This window comes from Tachyglossus aculeatus, chromosome 19 (genome assembly GCF_015852505.1).
Source record: "Tachyglossus aculeatus isolate mTacAcu1 chromosome 19, mTacAcu1.pri, whole genome shotgun sequence".
NCBI lineage: Eukaryota > Metazoa > Chordata > Mammalia > Monotremata > Tachyglossidae > Tachyglossus > Tachyglossus aculeatus.
Window position 1 is genome coordinate 33275854 of NC_052084.1, and position 18916 is coordinate 33294769.

The following is an 18916-nucleotide window of genomic DNA, read 5'->3' on the forward strand; positions in this document are numbered from 1 at the left end:
CCCATCCCTGTCCGTCCTGGGGCTCAAACTCAAAGAATATTAGGTGTCAGAGAACACCGCACCCTGGGATGCTCAGACAATGGTAAGGTCTCATCATTTGGCATCTCCAAGTAAGTTACCATTGGTACATGCTCACTTTTTCACCACCCTTCAGCCAAGCCAAGAGCTTTCTGAATTCTACCCCACGGTATGCCTGGAGAGAGGTGTCCTGGTAAAGCCAATCTGAGAGAATGCTCCACTTTGATAGTCTTGTTTTTCAAACTGCACGTTACTTTGGACATTTCAAAATCCCATCCTCACTCAAGAGCATCAGGGAGGATGTATTTACAAAGAAACTGAAACCAGTGTCAATCAGAATGCACACGCCCTTCATACAGAAACTAAATGATTACAGGAGAAAGTAGACTGTTTTTATGTTTACTCCAAGACATGCTGGCTGCTGCCTAATTCTCAGAATTCTCCTTCCAAGCAGTCTCTTTCTGACAAACAGTCTCTTTGCCAAGACACTCCAGAATTTACAGATTCCCACACTGGTTTCTTCGTCTTCTTCTGGCTACACTATAGCTCAAACACAATCAAGTCGGGATAAGCCAATTGGAATTCTTCCTCCCTTTCTCCCCCAATCTCATTTCAATCAGGATCCTTAGTCTAGAAGTTAATCCAACAGATTCCAGAAGGACCCCACAGATGAGTTGCCATGGCAACCCCTCAATGTTACACGTCACAGGTCCCAAGGCTGTGAATTCTCATCTTCGGTCTATCCATATTCTAGTATTTCGAATGCAACAACAAACCAGAATGCAACTTGATATATCAGTTGTCATGGGGAGTCAGAAAATACCACTTGCTATTAGAACTGACCCTAAGGGACTTTCAAACGGCTTCTGCTTCCGCCCTCCTGTCAATTGCCATGTGTCCTAAAAGAAAGGATGGCTAGCTCAGCCTTTCTCCATTTTCACTTAACTGGTCAGTATTTGAGAAGTCCTTTGATATGATGATGATGATGATGATGGCATTTGTTAAGCGCTTACTATGTGCAAAGCACTGTTCTAATATGAAAACTATTTTCGTGAAAGCCAAGCTTTATTCTTTCCTGAACGGGAGGAAGCTGGCCGACAGATTCAGTACCTGCCTCCACCACTTGTCTGCTGTGTGACCTTGGGCAAGCCACCTAACTTCTCTGTGCCTCAGTTACCTCATCTGTAAAATGGGGATTAAGACTTTGAGCCCCATGTGGGCAACGTATTTACCTTGTCTCCACCTCAGTACTTTGAACAGTGCTTGGCACATAGTAAGCGCTTAACAAATACCATCATCATCATCATTATTACCTTTCCCCTTATTGTATAATATTGGAGTTGATTCTCAATGTCCCACCTCCTCCAAGTCTTTCCTGTCCAAATATGGGTAAGGAAAGATTGATAAGAGAGTCAGCTCTAGATTAACTATGGCCCTGGAGATCACTGAAACCAACGTTATCATCGTTTTAGCCAAGATTATCACCTTCCTCCCCAACTGAATCTTCTGCTAGAGTTAGCAAAGAGTAAAATCGTCTTAGCTTCATCCTCTCACATTTTCCCACTATACTGTAAGACCCTAGGACAGGGACTACATCAATCATCTCTATTGTACTGTACTCTCCCAAGTGCTTAGATCAGTACCCTGACCAAGGTAGGCACTCAAATACCACCGATTGACTGATTATTCATGATGTGATGGGCAGATGAACAATAAGGTAGATGTTGTTGGAAGGAGGCAATATTCCAGCCGGCCCCAATCCCCTGCCTGAGAACTTCCAGGTCTTATTCTAGGTCTAGAAGGCTCTCCCTTTCACCCTTTTTCCTTTTGTTTATCCAAGTTATGCCTACTTCCTTCATGAAGTCTTCTTTGGTTTCCCAGAAGAGTGAGACAGAGTTAATTCCCCATGGTCTTATGTCTGTCCTTCAGGTTATGGAAAAAATTTTATCGTGCCTGTTAGGACGACTGATGAGACTGGTGAACAGTCCTTTCCAAAATGAGGACATGTTTTCTTTTCTGGAGTTGGTGTCTCACTGTCTTTGTGAAAGGCCAAGAAAAGGTCCCTGCACAGTGAATCGTAAATGTTGCTTTCCCTTCTCTTCACAGAGGCTCATTATAAAACAAACAAAGAAAAAACAAACAAACAAAAAAGAAACAGGGCATTCTCATTTTCTGACACCTGGCTTCTGCCTCTATTAGACTGTAAGCTCTTTGGGAGCAGGGATTACACCTTTTCTTCTATATGATTCTGTCAGTGATGATGCTTTCAATCAGTCAGTGGTATTTGTTGAGCTCATTGTGTGCATAACACTGTACTAAACACTTAAGAGAGTGCAATATAACAGAGTTGGCCGACATGTTCCCTGCCAAGAATGAATTTACAGTCCAGGGTAGGAGACAGCTATCAATAGGAATAAATAATAAGTAATGGATATGCACATAAGTGCTGTGAGGCTTAGGGAAGAGTGAATAAAGGATGCAAATCCAAGTGATTTGACCTTGTCACTTCAGCTGCTTGACTTTACTCCCATTTTCCACAGCCTTATGGTCTGCGAATGGATCAATCCCGCAGCCTTGCCAAAAACCTTATCAACATTAATAAGAATGAGAAACTCAAAAAAGTCTTCCCCAAACGTCCTCAGGGGCTAAGTAAGCTGGGGAGCCACTTAGGGCTGAAAATTGTAAGGGGCAGCAGGGCAGTTTAGCCTGTGAGAGTCTCCCAGGACAAATGTCTCCTGGAGTCCAAGACACAAGGGGAACATCTGTAGCAACGAATAGCTTTTCAATCGATCGGTCAATTAGTTGAGAGCTTACTGGGGGGAAAAGCACTTGGGAGTACAATATAACAGGACTGGAAGATATGGTCCCTGCCCATAAGGAGTTTACAGCTTTACTCCTTAACACACATTTTCACACACCAGAACCAACATTAGTGGTGGATCTGGGGAATGTATGGGATTCAGCGAGCCTGAATTGATTCCTTCTCCAATTAATTCTCGGCACCCCAAGTTCATTCATTCATTCAATTGTATTTATTGAGCGCTTACTGTGTGCGGAGCACTGTACTAAGCACTTGCACTGTACTAAGCACTTAGTGCCAACCCAATGGGCACCCTTTGATGGAAATTGTGATTCATCAACTATTAGCTTAGCTCTCCAGTCAAACCGAAAAAAGACTCCTCAGAAGTTCCCTGCTTTTGGGCTGTGTGCTGTCTCTTGCCTATCTATTTATTTTTGCCAGCTTACTGGCTTATCTCGAGAGCTCTTTGCCTCCAGCTGCTGTATTGGCTAAATATAAAGTTACGCTGACACTGGATCATAGATGGAAGAAAGGAAATGGAAGATTGGAAAGCAAATTTAATGAACTCCCTGAAACTCTCACACAAAAAATGCGGGAAGATCCACATTGGCTAGACACATTTCTATAGTGGTTACCATAGAAACAAGTTGGCAGGTTTCATTTTGGGAGCTATGCATTTCTATAAAATATTAAATTTCTCATATTTGCATATGCGCACAGCAGTGCACTTGGCAATGACTGCCTGAAATCATATATCTTAAATTTTTCTTTTAAACTGGTTATCATTTTATCTCGCCAGCATCTATCAAGAAGAATTAAGCCATTTTTAGTTGACTGCATTTAAACATTCTCTTCTGCTTTCCAATTGTTTCCCTTAGGGAAGCCAGAATCAAGATGGTGATGGCAAGAAATTGAGATACAGAATATGAGCCAAAGAAAAACAGCTTAGCCTTGCAAAGGAGAGGTGTTACGGAGTGAGTTTCAAATTGTTTATTTTGAAAAATCCCCACCAGTGGTGTAGATCAATCAGTGACATTTTTTGAGCACTAACTGTGTGCTGAACACTGGACTAAGTGCTTGGGAGAGTTCAAAAGGAGCAAAAGAATAAGTCCCAGGAGGCTGCAACAAGGGTGAGCTTATCCTCTAGACTGCAAGCTCACTATGGGCAGGGATTGGGTCAGTTACATTGTGTACTCTCCCAAGCGCTTAGTACTGTGTTCAGCACACAGTAAGCACACAATTAATACGACTGATTGATGGGTCTGAAATCTTCCCTCGTGCTGGGGTAATGTTTCGGGGCTATACGGTTTTTGTATCGACCAGCAGAAGTGGTTCATTTGATGGCCGTCAACTCATTGCTTGATCACTTCAGCTTTAACATCCTACCACTGATCGGGGCTGTTTCTGAGCTTCAAACCATTTTATAATGTTGAGCATTACTGGGTGCAAATCACTAAAATTAGAGCCTGGGACACTACAACCGAAACGAGAAACACAGTCTCAGGTCTTGAGGGACGGCGCTTCAGAGAAGAACCCACTCGCTATTCACACTGGGACTCATAATTGGGATTCCCTGCAAATTCCTTTGAACTACACAATCAGAAATTTCCATGGCAATACAGAATTGAATGCTCTTACTGAATTCCACTAAGTGCTTAGTACAGTGCTCTGCATGTAGTATTTACTGAGTGCTTACTGGACGCAGAACACTGTACCAAGTGCTTGAGAGAGTACAATAAAACAGAGTTGGCAGACATGTTCCCTGCCCACAACGAGATTACAGTCTAGAATGCCCTAAGCATTTACAGTAGAGTGCAGTAAGCATTCAATTAATGCCACCGATTGATTGACCCAAAAATGCTCTCCAGTGATGCTTAGCCAAAGTACAACATAAAATTGAAAAGGGCAGGATGGCTTTTGGGAGTTTGACAGAGTTTGGTGATAATGGAGCTCCAAGTTACATGCCCAGGTGAAATTTTGTGAGGTGGGGATGGTGTCCAACCTAGGAGATCTGGATCTACAGTAGAGACACATCCGATTTCCTGCATATTTCACCCGAGGTCTCTACAAACCATGCTCAGCATCAAAGGGCAGGACAAGAATTTGGAACAGCCAGCTAGAGGAACACCAAGGCAAAGCTCACAGCAACACAGCTTCACAGGGAAGGATGCGTGAGGAGAACAGATAACAGCAAGCTACCCTAGCACACCCTAATTGTGAGCTGAAAGGGGACACTTTTGTGTAAGGAAGGGAGAAATAATGACTTACAGACAAATTGAAGCCCGATACATATGTGTAAGGAAGGCAGAATAAATGAAAAAGACAAATTGAAGCCTGATCTCAAACACCGAGGTGTAGCAGATAACTGCCGGGAGATAATTGCAGGAGACACTCCAACCTGGAAAGCAGCAATTGGGCAAAAGTTGCTCTCCCTAGACAGAGGCTTTGGGAAGTTGGAGATACCAAGAGGCAATCTCCAAAAGACTGTCAAGGCCGCAGCAGGGTAACAAACCATCAGTAAGTGTCCACAATGCAGTATAGATTGTCAATCACTCATCATTCTTTCTCAGCCACATCCACAAACACAGATACAATTTCACTGTCAGGATAATTATCTTTGAAAGTGAAAGACAGCTCCCTCTCACTAACATATATTACATTAAATAAATCTACACAGTAATGAATGTACACATATAAACATGCATATATATATATTATACATATATACATATATGTATAGATTAGAGAAGCAGCGTGGCTCAGTGGAAAGAGCACAGGCTTTGGAGTCAGAGGTCATGGGTTCATATCCCGGCTCTGCCAATTGTCAGTTGTGTGACCTTGGGCAAGTCACTTAATTTCTCTGTGCTCAGGTCCCTCATCTGTAAAATGGGGATGAAGACTGTGAGCCTCCCGTGGGACAACCTGATCACCTTGTAACCTCCCCAGCGCTTAGAACAGTGCTTTGCACATAGTAAGTGCTTAATAAATGCCATTTTTATTATTATTATGCATAGATATATACATATATGCATACACTTATATACATAGTGCATATTGTATATAAGTGCATACACTTATATACATACATATATGTATACACATATATGTATTCCTATATACACATACATATATTATATATATCTATATACCCTATAGATTTATATAGTAGTAATTGTTGTAGCCTACTTAAATTGAATCGTGATATAAATATATATCTGGGATATATGCCACCAGATTCAATTTAAGTAAGCGACAACAACTCCAATCACTTTTCCATTTGTACACACACTGTAAATTTCTACGGAATCCACTCTTCATGGGATGTAAAAAAAAATGATCTATTTTCTTCTCAGGGGCAGAAGCACATGGTATTTTAAAGTGTAGAGCTCATCAGGGGAAGACCATTTCTTCTCCCCTTTCCATTGTTTTAATATTATGCTTTCTGCCAGCCTCGCGAACTCCATAGAACATGCTGCACTTTCAGTTTGGGAAATTAAGAAAAACAGTCCGCTTTGCCCCAGGGCTGGTGTTCCACAGATTCAGCAAGTTCAACCCTGAAAGAGTGGATTAGTTTTCTTAAATGTCTGCCTTAAAACATAAGGCCAAGTGAATTGCTTCACCAAATTCTTCAGTTTTAATTGATTAAGTAGTAGGTCAGAAAAATGGTTTCAGTATATTTTGAGGAAGGAAACAACATGAAAATTAAATGTCTTGTTCTTTCAATTATAGCACTAGTGAATGCAACACATGGTAGTCCTTAAGCAAGCCTTGTTTAGCATCCTAAATATGAAAATTTCTAATAGAGTACTAAAGCACTCAAAATGGTTCACACATTCAGCAGCTGCATTAAAAAGTTTTAGTGAAGGTTAGAAATTTTTGAAAAAAAGCAACGCATCTTCGTTTACATGCTTTTCACTGCTTTATAGTAGAAGAACAAAGATGGTGTTTTTTTCCTGCTAGGACAGAAAGGAGTCACATATTAAGAAAAAGCTTCCATTTAATCAGAGTATAATTTCCTCTGAACCATTCATCTTAGAATATTTGGAACATTGACATATACATATATATAAAGTCGCCTTGGTACTTGGTAGACGATAAATCAAGGATTCGCTTTTTGCCTGTTCTTTTCTACTGAAAACAAACATTTGTCTCTGAATTCTCATGGAGTACTGTACTCTCCCAAGCACTAAGTACAGTACTCTGCAAACAGTTATCGTTCAATCGATACCGTTGATCAGGTTTCCATTTCAATTCCCAACACTAGATTCCACACCCACTTATTAGAGCCCAGCAAACTCAATCTCCAAACCAGACCTTCGGATAAAATGTGCTCGCTGTATTAAAAAACAAAACAAAAATCAAACCAAAAAAACCACCCTTGATCGATCAATGGTATGAGTGCTTATTATGTGCAGAGCACTGTACTAAATGCTTGGGAGAGCACAATACCACCTCAGAAATATTATAACCTTGAAACTGGTAGAAATCACCTACTAGATTTCCCTTTATCTACAGTAACTTTCTGCCTACAAATGCATGGTATAAGAGGCAGCATGGCCAAGTGGAGAGAGCAGGGGTCTGGAACTTATAAGACACAGATTCTAGTCCTAGCTCTGTCAATAGCCTGCTGTAAGCCCTTGGGAAAGTTGATTGATTTCTCTGTGCCTTAATTTCTTCACCTGTGAGATGGGGATAACGAGCTCCACGTGGGACTGGGACTTTCTATCTTGTATTTACCCCAAAGCTTAAGATACAGTAAGTACTTAATAAATTCCATAGCTATAAAGAGAATTATTGCGGGGTTTTTTTGGACTTTTTGGTACTATTTATCCCCAAGTCCAGCACCATAAGTGGAAGAAATGGGGCGGTTTGGTAGCCGCTGAGGGAAAGTGGTGTCGGGAAGATAGCTAAAACTTCAGAGCTAAACCAAAAGAAAGATGAAGTGCATGTCTTTCTGCTCTATAGGCTGAACACTGAGAAGGATACAATGAGCATTTGAAGTATTCTTTTTTTGTACATCAAAGTTTCTAGAACAGTGACTTCTAACTACGTCTTCCTTTGAAAGGACTCAGGAGGCTGGGGATGGGGAAGAAATGGGAGACTATGAGGGTACATTTAAGTGTCCTGGCACCTAGCTGGTGTCAGAGAACGGTCAGAAGCCAGGAATTACCAGAGGATGAACAAGGTCCTGGGAGTCAGGAGACCAAAGTTCTAGCCCCACCTCTGTCACTGGCCCACTGGGTGACCTTGGGTAAGTCACTTAACTTCTAAGAGCGACAAAAATGGGTTGAGATCCTTGCCCGCTCTCAACCACTTAGACTGTGAGCCTCGTGTGGGAATTGGACCGTGTCCGACCTGACAATTTTGTTTCTACCCCAGCGCTTAGGACACAGTAAGAACAATAAACACCGTACTTAATGATAGGGTTGGGGAGAAGAGGGATGGTGGAGGCAGAAATAGAGAGCGAGTGTTTGGATGGGAGTACGATGGCGGGAGAGAGGGGGGTTGGGGAGGAGGGTTGGGGGGGCTGGGTGGGGGGCAGGTGGCCCTGAAAGCAACAGAGCAAAAATCCAGCCATCTTGGGTAAACAGTGCTCCCTTGTGACCTACCACAAGAATTTAGCAGCAGTCTCGTTTAACAGAAAAAAGGTCTTCTATGATCTGCCCTACGTAACACATCGTCCAGTTCTTTCCCACCAGGGTTAAAATTAAGCTCTCTTTTCCCCCCTTCTTCAAGAAACATGCAGATTACAGGCCTGGAATTACTGCAAACTACCGGCGTTCCTCCTTTGCCTTAGAGGTATTAAATTGAAGATGATCAATTTTCAAAGAGCAGATCATAAAATCTCTCTTTTTCCGTGAAAATTTCCCTCTGGTTCCATTTCAATTCAGAGGTTCTTAAAGTAGGCCACAAAATGGGGGAAATTCATCCTTTTGGCCTTGAGAATGGAGGTTCAATTTCAATTCAGAGGTCCTTAAAGTAGGCTACAAAATGGGGGAAATTCATCCTTTTGGCCTTGAGAATGGAGGTTCAATTTCAATTCAGAGGTCCTTAAAGTAGGCTACAAAATGGGGGAAATTCATCCTTTTGGCCTTGAGAATGGAGTGATGCAGAGCTGTATATTAGCTTAATGTACCACCTACCGATATGCAGTAAGGACATACTTTTTGGGAAAGGTTAATGTGGGGAAAATCAGGTAGAGTCTACATTTTCATTAAGATCAATTGGAAGCCAAATTAAGATAATTCTATTAGAAGAAAATAAACGATCAGAAATTATTACACCACATGAAAACACTGGCTTGACGACTATCACCGAACCAAAGTTATTTACAGTCTGATCCTCACACCTTTTTATAGTTGGGCTATTTACTACGTTTCCCAAGGGGCAAAACACAGTGCAAAGTGCTGGGGTAGACAGAAGAAAATCAGATCAGACACAGTCCCCAACCCACCTGGGGTTCACAGTCTAAGAGCTGGCGAGGGCAGCTTTTACCAACCGTTACGGAATTTTAACCCTCCTTCTGCTTGCCGTACAACCAAACTGAAAGTTTCCTCTTTTAAACCGGGCAAGTCAAAAATCTGATGTTTTTAAAATGTCGGGTTTACTGTTGAAAACATTTCTTTATACCTGGAATAAGCATGAAATTAATATGTAAAACAAAGGCAATTTCAACACCAGCATAAACACATTTCTGAACCTCAAAAATGGATTACAATTAGGCTCTTTAAGTGAATGAAAGTATCCAATTTTTCCCCATCTGACAGGAATATTTACATGCCTGTCCGCCAGTCTAAACACCCTCTATTACATTAACACGATTCTCAAGACAATGACAATAGTGTAGATGTGTGCAGTGGAAAATAGCGATAGAATTACCAAACTGTTCTGGATAGTTGGAGTCGTGCTGCCCTGAACTGCTGTTGATCAGAGAAGCAGCGTGGCTCAGTGGCAAGAGCCCAGGCTTTGGAGTCAGAGGTCACGGGTTCAAATCCCGGCTCCACCAACTGTCAGCTGTGTGACTTTGGGCAAGTCACTTAACTTCTCTGTGCCTCAGTTCCCTCATCTGTAAAATGGGGATTAAAACTGTGAGCCCCCTGTGGGACAACCTGACCACCTTATAACCTCCCCAGCGCTTAGAACAGTGCTTTGCACATAGTAAGCACTTAACAAATACCATCATTATTATTATTATTATTCCCCAGCACGTAGAACAGTGCTTTGCACATAGTAAGTGCTAAATAAATGCCATCATTATTATTATTATTGTTATTATCAACCCTTATGTTCAAGGCAAAAGCAAACCCAGGCTCCCTAACAATACTAATTATGGCATTTGTTAAGCATTTACTATGTGCCAGGCACTGTACTAAGCAGTTAGAACAGTGCTCGGTACATAGTAAATGCTTAACAAATACCATATTATTATTATAAAGGCAAATTGGATTCGACACAGTTCCTGTCCCACCTGGGGCTCCCAGTCTTAATCCTCATTTTATACACTAAGGCACAGAGAAGTGGAGTGACTCACCCAAGGTCTCACAGCAGACTAGTGGCCAAGCCGGGATTAGAACTGAGGGCCTTCTGATTTCCAGGCCCAGGCTCTATCCACTAGGCCATGCTGCTTCTCCTCCTCTTTCCCTGTATAACCTGAAAATTTACAATTACCCAACGATTTGAAGCGTTAAGATAACCACGGGCTTTTTAAAAAAACTTTCAGCTCTTAGCTCTCCTGAAGAACATGCCCACCGTTAGTCCTTAAGGTTCTTTATGCACGGTAGGCTGAAAAGTTGGACGGTGAACATAAAAACACGGAGGCATTTCCAGTCAAATTCCAGCTGCAGCACAGACCACCGTGGCTAAGTCCCAACACTCCCTGATGCTTCCTGGGGCCCCTTATTCATTCATTCGATGGTATTTATTGAGCGCTTACTGTGTGCAGAGCACTGTACTAAGCGCTTGGGAAGTACAAGTCGGCAACATATAGAGACGGTTCCCTACAAGGGGCTCACAGTCTAGAAGGGGGAGGCAGACAACAAAACGAAACATGTAGACTGGGACATTCCCAGGCTTGGGGGATTCATGAAGTGCTGTTGGTAAACTCCTTATTCAAACATCTTGCCACCTGGTATCTTACCTCGCTGATTTCTTTCTACAACCCAACAAGCTCACTTTGCTCCTTTCAAACAAACCCACTCACCACACCTCGAACTTGCTATCTCGCCACTGACCCCTCGCCCACGTCCTGGAACTCTTTCCCTCTTTATACCCAACAGACCAACACTCTTCCCACTTTTAAAACCTTATTAAAAATCACATCTCCTCCAAGGGGCCTTCCCTGTCTAAGCCCTAAGGAGCTTACGGTCTAAGTGCTTTTTGGGTACCGGGAAAATACAGATGTATCACAAATTAACCGTGGCACACTGATCGATCATTCAATCAACGAAGTACTGGAGGGAAGAGCACTGTACGCAGGTCTTAAATGATCAAAAAATGTCATCTTCATGGCCCATTTACAGCTCAAGTGGTCCAAAAGGCAGATTCTATGAATCCTCATTGTGACAGGAATATGGTAACTCCACTACAATGGAAAATGTTAGCCAAGCTACAAGTGGCTATCAGATTGGTACAGTTCTTTCTCCTTTCATCCCACCGCTTCCAGGGTGTGTGCAATAATCCGGGAAGGAAGTGACTTTTGGTAATAATAATGACGGCATTTATTAAGCGCTTACTATGTGCCAAGCACTGTTCTAAGCGCTGGCGGGGGGGGGAGGTTACAAGGTGATCAGGTTGTCCCACGGGGAGCTCACAGTCTTAATCCCCATTTTACAGATGAGGTAACTGAGGCCCAGAGAAGTGAAGTGACTTGCCCAAATTCACAAAGCTGACAGTTGGCAGAGCCGGAATTTGAACCCATGACCTCTTACTTCAAAGCCCGTGCTCTTTCCACTGAGCCACGCTGCTTCCTTGTCAGTAATCCCATTTGTTTCTCTTGCCTGTTTGCAAGTGCTGTAGTGGAAAGAGCACAGTCCTGTTGGGAGTCGGAAGTCCTGGTTCTAATCTCAGCTACAACTCTTGCCTGCTGGGTCACTGTTAGCAAGTCCCTTAACTTCTCAGTCCCTCAGTTTCTTCAACCGCAAATGATGTTTAAACACCCATTCTCCTTCCTAGATTCTGAGCCCCATGTGGAACAGGGACAATGTTTGATCTGATTACTCTGTATCTATCCCAGCACTTAGTACATTCCTTGATATGTAGTAAGCACTTAAATACTATAATTCTTCTTCTTCTTCTAGTATTTACTTCTCATTCATTCATTCAATCGTATTTATTGAGCGCATACTGTGTGCAGAGCACTGTACTAAGCTCTTGGGAAGTACAAGTTGGCAACATATAGAGATGGCCCCTATAATAATAATAATGGTATTTGTTAAGGACACTTACTATGTGCAAAGCACTGTTCTAATCACTGGGGGGATACAAGGTGATCAGGTTGTCCCACGGGGGGCTCACAGTCTTCATCCCCATTTTACAGATGAGGTAACTGAGGCTCAGAGAAGTGAAGTGACTTGCCCAAAGTCACAGAGCTGACAGTTGGCGGAGCCGGGATTTGAACCCATGACCTCTGACTCCAAAGCCCGGGCTCTTTCCACTGAGCCACGCTGCTTCTCTACCCTACCCAACAACAGGCTCACAGTCTAGAAGGGGGAGACAGACAACAAAACAAAACATGTGGACAGGTGTCAAGTCACCAGAATAAATAGAAATGAAGCTAGATGCATAAATAGATAGAATAGTAAATATGTACAAGTAAAATAGAGTAATAAATCTGCACAAGCATATATACAGGTGCTGTGGAGAGGGGAAGGAGGTACGGCAGGGGGGATGAGGAGGAGGAGAGGAACTTAACTCCTGTGTGCAGCACACTGTACTAAGTGCTTGGGAAAGTGCAAGAGATTTAGTAGACATGATATCTAAACTCAAGGAGCTTACAGTTATGGGCCCTGGAGTTACAGTCTTATTTAGACATGACTAGCCATGGGTAATAATGTTGAGCTTCGGGTAGTCAGTCCTTTCAGCTCTAGAGCAATGGGGTTGAGCAAAGCAGCCCCAAAATCAGTTCAAGGAGAGCCCAAATTCTCCTTCGGATTCTAATGGCTGTTCAGAAGACCAGAGTTACCGTTTTCTCAATTTTTTCTTCTCAGGCAAGAACAGACCATCGCTGACTCACTCTGCGCAACTGCCCTGGGATTTGTAGGGATCTCCCTCATCCCACAAGCCTCTTCTCCAGCATGCCGCGTCCTAAACAGTTCCACTCCCGTTTTCAGATGACGCTCATCTGCTAACTGCTGACGCTAAGCCTCTGGGCTCCTGAGGAAAGGAAGCAATGACTCAGGCCATGAGGAAAGAGTAAATCTGATGGGTTTACATGGGAATCGGAGTCAGAGACTTGACATCCAACTCCGACCCAATTCGTAACAGTCTTGCTGGGGCAGGGCTAAATCACTTAGCCCCTTGCAAAATAAAAATAATACCAGCAGAAGTAGCTGTCTAAGATCGATACCGGGAAGAAAAATGAGTTACTATTCACAAAACACGATGATGATAATGATTTTGATGAACAACACTAAGTATTTTCACCATCTGGAGGTACAAAACTAAGCATCCCAATCATTCACGGTATAAAGCTATTAACCTTTTTTAAAAATCACTTTTTTCCCCTCTGGATTTGCCGTTTAAAGAGACTGAATCCCAATGTATTTTCCCTAAGACACAAATATAGACAAGCCACTTTCAGCTGCCTCCATCTGAGCCATGGTCTAGTCTTACGAAAAAAAAAAAAAAATGGGGAGGAGAGAGATGGTTTGTCCTAAAATAGAGACAATTCTGTAAGTGTAAATATTTTTAGTCCTAAGTACTTTTCATCCAACAGCCTTGCTGGGAATAATACAGAAACATTTAAAAATAGCCATCCAAAACTTTCAACCCATTAAACATTTTAGTACATGCTGACACCTGCTTGACTCTTCTTATTCAACTCTTTCTTGGTAACACGCTAAAACAAAGTTTTCTTTCTCCTTAAAATGAAATGCATTATCTCTGGGTTTTTGTGCAGAGTGAAGCTCAGGCTATCTAGCTCAGAAATAACTAGACTTCTAGACTGTGAGCCTGCTGTTGGGTAGGGACCGTCTGTATATGTTGCCAACTTGTACTTCCCAAGCACTTAGTACAGTGCTCCGCATACAGTAAGAGCTCAATAAATACGACTGAATGAATGAATTAAATAAGTTGAAGCAACATGGCCTAGTGGATAGAGCATGGACCTGAGAATCAGAAGGACCTGGGCTCTAATCCCATCTCTGCCACTTATCTGTTGTATGACTTGGGGTAAATCAAAGATGTACCTCAGTTACCTCATCTGTAAAATGGGGATTAAGACTGTGATTCCAGGGGGGGACATGGACTGTAACCAACCTAATTGGCTTATATCTGCCTGGAACTTAGTAATCAATCAATCATATTTATTGAGCACTTACTATGTGCAGAGTACTGCACTAAGTGTTTGGGAGAATACGATACAACAGAATTAGCAGAAATGTTCCCCGCCCGTAACACGTTTAAGCGCTTAACAAATACCATAAAAAAGAGAAAAAATGAGCCCCAGTGCTTAGTACAGTGTCTGGCATTTAGTAAACGTTTAACAAATACCATAAGAGAAATTTTTTTAAATGAGCCCTTACACCAATTCATGGGTATCTAATGAGTATCTATAGAGTTTTCCTTAGAATAACAAAAAAATCATCAAAGGATGAGCCAACAAAACCCACAAAATTCCAAAATGACTTTTGCCACAAATTGGTTAGGATGTGAGTTATACAAATATCTTCATTTAAACATTAAAGTAATGTTACTTAAAAGCTACTAAAACTCAATATTAGAAATGCTGCCCTTTAGAAAGACAGTCCTATTTTATAAAAATAAATCTCAAAACTGAAAGAACACTTGGTGACGACTGACTTCTAAATGCAAGCATAACGAAGCTTAAAGCATGAAGTACCAAGAGTGGTGGCTTCCATTTTATCACTGCCACAAAACACTTGTATCTGAGCCAAGACAGTCGACCATCTTTTCCCTTTCAACCACACAAATGTCCTCCTCCCTTTGACAGGTTTAAATACCCCAGGGTGACTGATTTACTAGATTTTCCCAAGACGTCTGGGAAGCACTGTGGCCAAGTGGAAAGAACACGGGCCTGGGAATCAGAGGATCTGGGCTCTAACCTCAGCTCTGCCACTTGTTTGTTGTGCTGTGGGCAAGTCACTTCACTTCTCTGTGTCTCAGTTACATCATCTGTAAAAAGGGGATAAAGACTGGAAGCCGATAAGGGACATGGACTGGGTCCAACCTGATTCTCTTTAATCTACCTTACTGCTTAGTATAGCACCTGGTACATAGTAAGCACTTAATACCATAAAAAGATCTAAGCGGTTATTTTCCCAACTTTTCATCTTCCTCTAGCAAGAAAATATTGGATGAAATCAATGAAGGACAGAATTGCAATTCTGAAATTACAATCCACTAGAGTGCAAGCTCCTTGACAGCAGAGATCCTACCTGCTTTTATATTCTCCCAAGCATTTACTAAATGCTCTGCATAAAATACACACTCAATAAATACTATTGATTGAACAGAAAAGACAGCTTACTTCTCCAGGTTGTTAAGACCACTTCCAATCCACTACTTGTAGAAAAATGAATCCTTCAGAACAAAAGAGATGAGCTCTTCACCCCAAAAAAGCGAAAAGGAAAGAATTGATTAGGTGGTGTTTGTGTCTCAGAGTCCTTACAGTGGAGGCCTTGAAGCTGCCTCTTAGATTCCATTCATCAGTTCAAGAGCTTGCTGTCTGCCAAGCTGTTGGTGAACTGAATGAGGGGAAACTCAGTGAAGAATGTCGTGGCATTTTTAATGAAACCAGTAGTGGCTCTTCGGCTTGGTTATCAAAAGGGCCCCGAGCAAAGGAAATCCATGAATGGCTACCTTGATAGTACAATGTGAAAACCCACTGAAATGAGCTGGAGTCCTGGGTATCCAAAAAATAATATGTGTAATCACACAGACTTTCCTGCCAGACTGTTTGTTAAAATTCTTGCTATTGCACAAGCCGCCTTTTAACACAGAAAGAATTCTGGTTTCAAAGTACCTTCTGTACACAGTTATGCAATATATATTCATTTTCATCTTACTGTGCACAGTCCCTATTAAAACAAACAATTTCAAAACAACTATATTCATTTTAAGAGGTTAAAATGCAGGCAGTCGGTAACAAGATTTACTCGGTAGTGGCAAAGTTTTTAAATTAGGTTGATAGACTGAAACCAGTTTAATAGGCTGGAATGCCTGGACCTAAATGAAAGAATGAACTACCGGTCCAGAAATCAAGCTGAAAAGGCTAGGTATGAAACAAGAAAAATATAGAAATAAATCACTGTCTTAGAGGATCAAGTCTCCCGATAGACAAATACTTCTGTATAGTGCATATGTGCATATTTTCAAAAGGAAAGTGTATGAGTGTGTAAACACACACACACACCCAAGCCTTTTTCAAAATGATTTCCCTTTAAAGCCAAAAGCAAAAGAGGCTTGAAAAATCCTCTGAAATAAGAAGTTCCTTGAGGGCAGGAATCATGTCCACTCACCCTATTGTATTCATTCATTCATATTTATTGAGCACTTACTGTGTGCAGAGCACTGTACAGAGCAAACCTTCAATAAATGTGGCTGATTAATTTCTGAAGAGGGCTAGTTGTATAAAATCATCTGCGGGTCTGAGACAACCCATGAGGCCAACTCTACTGAACAGATCCTGGGCGGATGTTGGGAACTTCTGTCCAGCTTGGAACTGGCAGGTGCTGACATGGGAAGACTCTCAGTCCTGATCGGTTCATTGGCATTGGTTCATTTCCCCTCTAGACTGTAAGCTCACCATGGGCAGAGAACGTGTCTACCAACTCTGTTATATAGTACACTCCCAAGTGCTTAGTACAGTGCCCTGCCCATAGTAAGCACTCAATAAATATTGACTGACTGACTAGCAGAGGTTTTGAGTTGGAGGAGATACTACTGGTCTGGACAGCTGTCTCTGGGGCCCTTATTCCACAAATCAAATCTGTATTAGCCACCATTAGCCAAAAAAACAAAGCATTTGGCTAGAACTAATGATGATGTACTTTGCTTCCTCTGAAAACACAAACCACAATGCCTTTCAACACCTTTGGAATAAAGATAGCTCACTTTCTGCTCATTCTTCATTTTCCCACTTATCTTCCAAGTCTTTTTATGAATTGCTTAAGAAAGCTTCCTACCCTGTGGTCTCTACTGAAATACGGTTTGGGAACTGGGAACAGTCGTCTCAAATAACAAGAAGCCTGGCACCTCCCAAACCCAACCACAGCACCTCCAAAGAGCTGGTTTCAAAACCCGGCTCTTTTTGCTTTCGCCCTAGACAGTCCACAGCTGGTTCTGTGAGGAAAGAGTGAAAGAAAGTTAGCATTCTCTGATCTGGCCTTGTGCCTTTACAACCCAAAATGACAGAACTAACCCAGGGCAGGACCCAAGCTCATAAAAGGAAGCAATAGTCCCGATACCCGGTGACTCAAAAAATTCAATCATATTTGAGCACTTACTATGTGCAGAGCACTGTACTAAGCAAATCCTGAGAGGTCTCTTGGCCACAATCCTCCTGGGATTTTTTCGATACTCATTTCCCTCTCTGGATATTCAGCCAGGTGATGACTCTGATTTTAAGGATTGCAAGTTTTTTCGCTGGCTACTGGTCCAACTTAGGCAGGAGTGAACCGTTCACCCTGGATGGCTTGAAAACTAACATTCCGCTGGGCTTATCAACCTTTTTTGTCAACATCCCATTTCTAAACACGAGGGCAGTTTGACCACAAGAGTCTCAGAGAGGCAAGTAACCTTGCCTTTAGCTTTATTGAGACATGGGGGAGGGGGCAGCGATGGTTCTTGGGAAACACTGGATGTCACATGCAGCGAGAAGGGATGATGTCATACATCCCATTTGGCAGCAGAACACTAAGTTCAACCTAGACTGTGAGCTTGTAGGGGGCAGGGAATGGGTCTACCAACTCTCGTGCTCACCCAAGTGCTTAGTACAGTGCTCTGCACATGATAAGTGCTCAATAAATGCGACTGATGGATTGATCGATAGAACCTTTTGACAGGACTCCTGGCCCCCTCGGCTTGCTCAATCAATCGATCATTCAATCAGTGGTATTTACTGAGCGCTTACTGGGTGCAAAGCACTGGACCATGTGCTTAGGAGAGGATAGTGTGGTTGGTTGATATAATCCCTTCTAGACTGTGAGCCCGCTGTGGGCAGGGAATGTCTCCATTTGTTGCTGAATTGTACTTCCCAAGTGCTTAGTACAGTGCTCTGCACACAGTAAGCGCTCAATAAATATGATTGAATGAATGAATGAAGACCTGCCCTCAAGGTGCTTACAGTCCTATGGGGTGACAAATTTAAAATGAATTACAGATAAGAGAAGCATGAATTCGAGTACTGGGTGGATGAGGAGGGTACCAAAGTGCTTAGAAGGTGGGAGTAAGTGAAGGTGAGGCAACAGGCAGGGAAAATAATACCAATAATGATGGCATTTGTTAAGCACTTACTATGTGCAAAGCACTGCTCTAAGCCCTGGGGAGGATACAAGGTGATCAGGTTGTCCCACGTGGGGCTCACAGTCTTAATCCTCATTTTACAGATGAGGTAACCGAGGCACAGAGAAGTTAAGTGGCTTGCCCAAAGTCACACAGCTAGACTGTGAGCCCACTGTTGGGTAGGGACTGTCTCTATATGTTGCCAACTTGTACTTCCCAAGCGCTTAGTACAGTGCTCTGCACACAGTAAGTGCTCAATAAATACGATTGATTGATTGATTGATTGACAGTTGGCGGAGCTGGGATTTGAACCCATGACCTCAGTGGGGAAGTCAGGGGAAGCTTCCTGGAGGCGATGTGATTTCAGAAGGGCTTTGAAGATGGGGAGAGGTTGTCGGACATGTGGCGGGATGGAGT

The 18916-nt window shown here is 42.4% G+C and overlaps 1 long non-coding RNA gene across 1 annotated transcript; it reads left to right on the plus strand.

Moving 5' to 3' along the window:
• Positions 1-894: 894 nt before the first annotated feature.
• Positions 895-13517, plus strand: LOC119941033. The gene is made up of 3 exons (XR_005455077.1): positions 895-966; positions 3697-3792; positions 13024-13517. It is a non-coding gene; the product is annotated as an uncharacterized LOC119941033 (long non-coding RNA).
• Positions 13518-18916: the final 5399 nt, after the last annotated feature.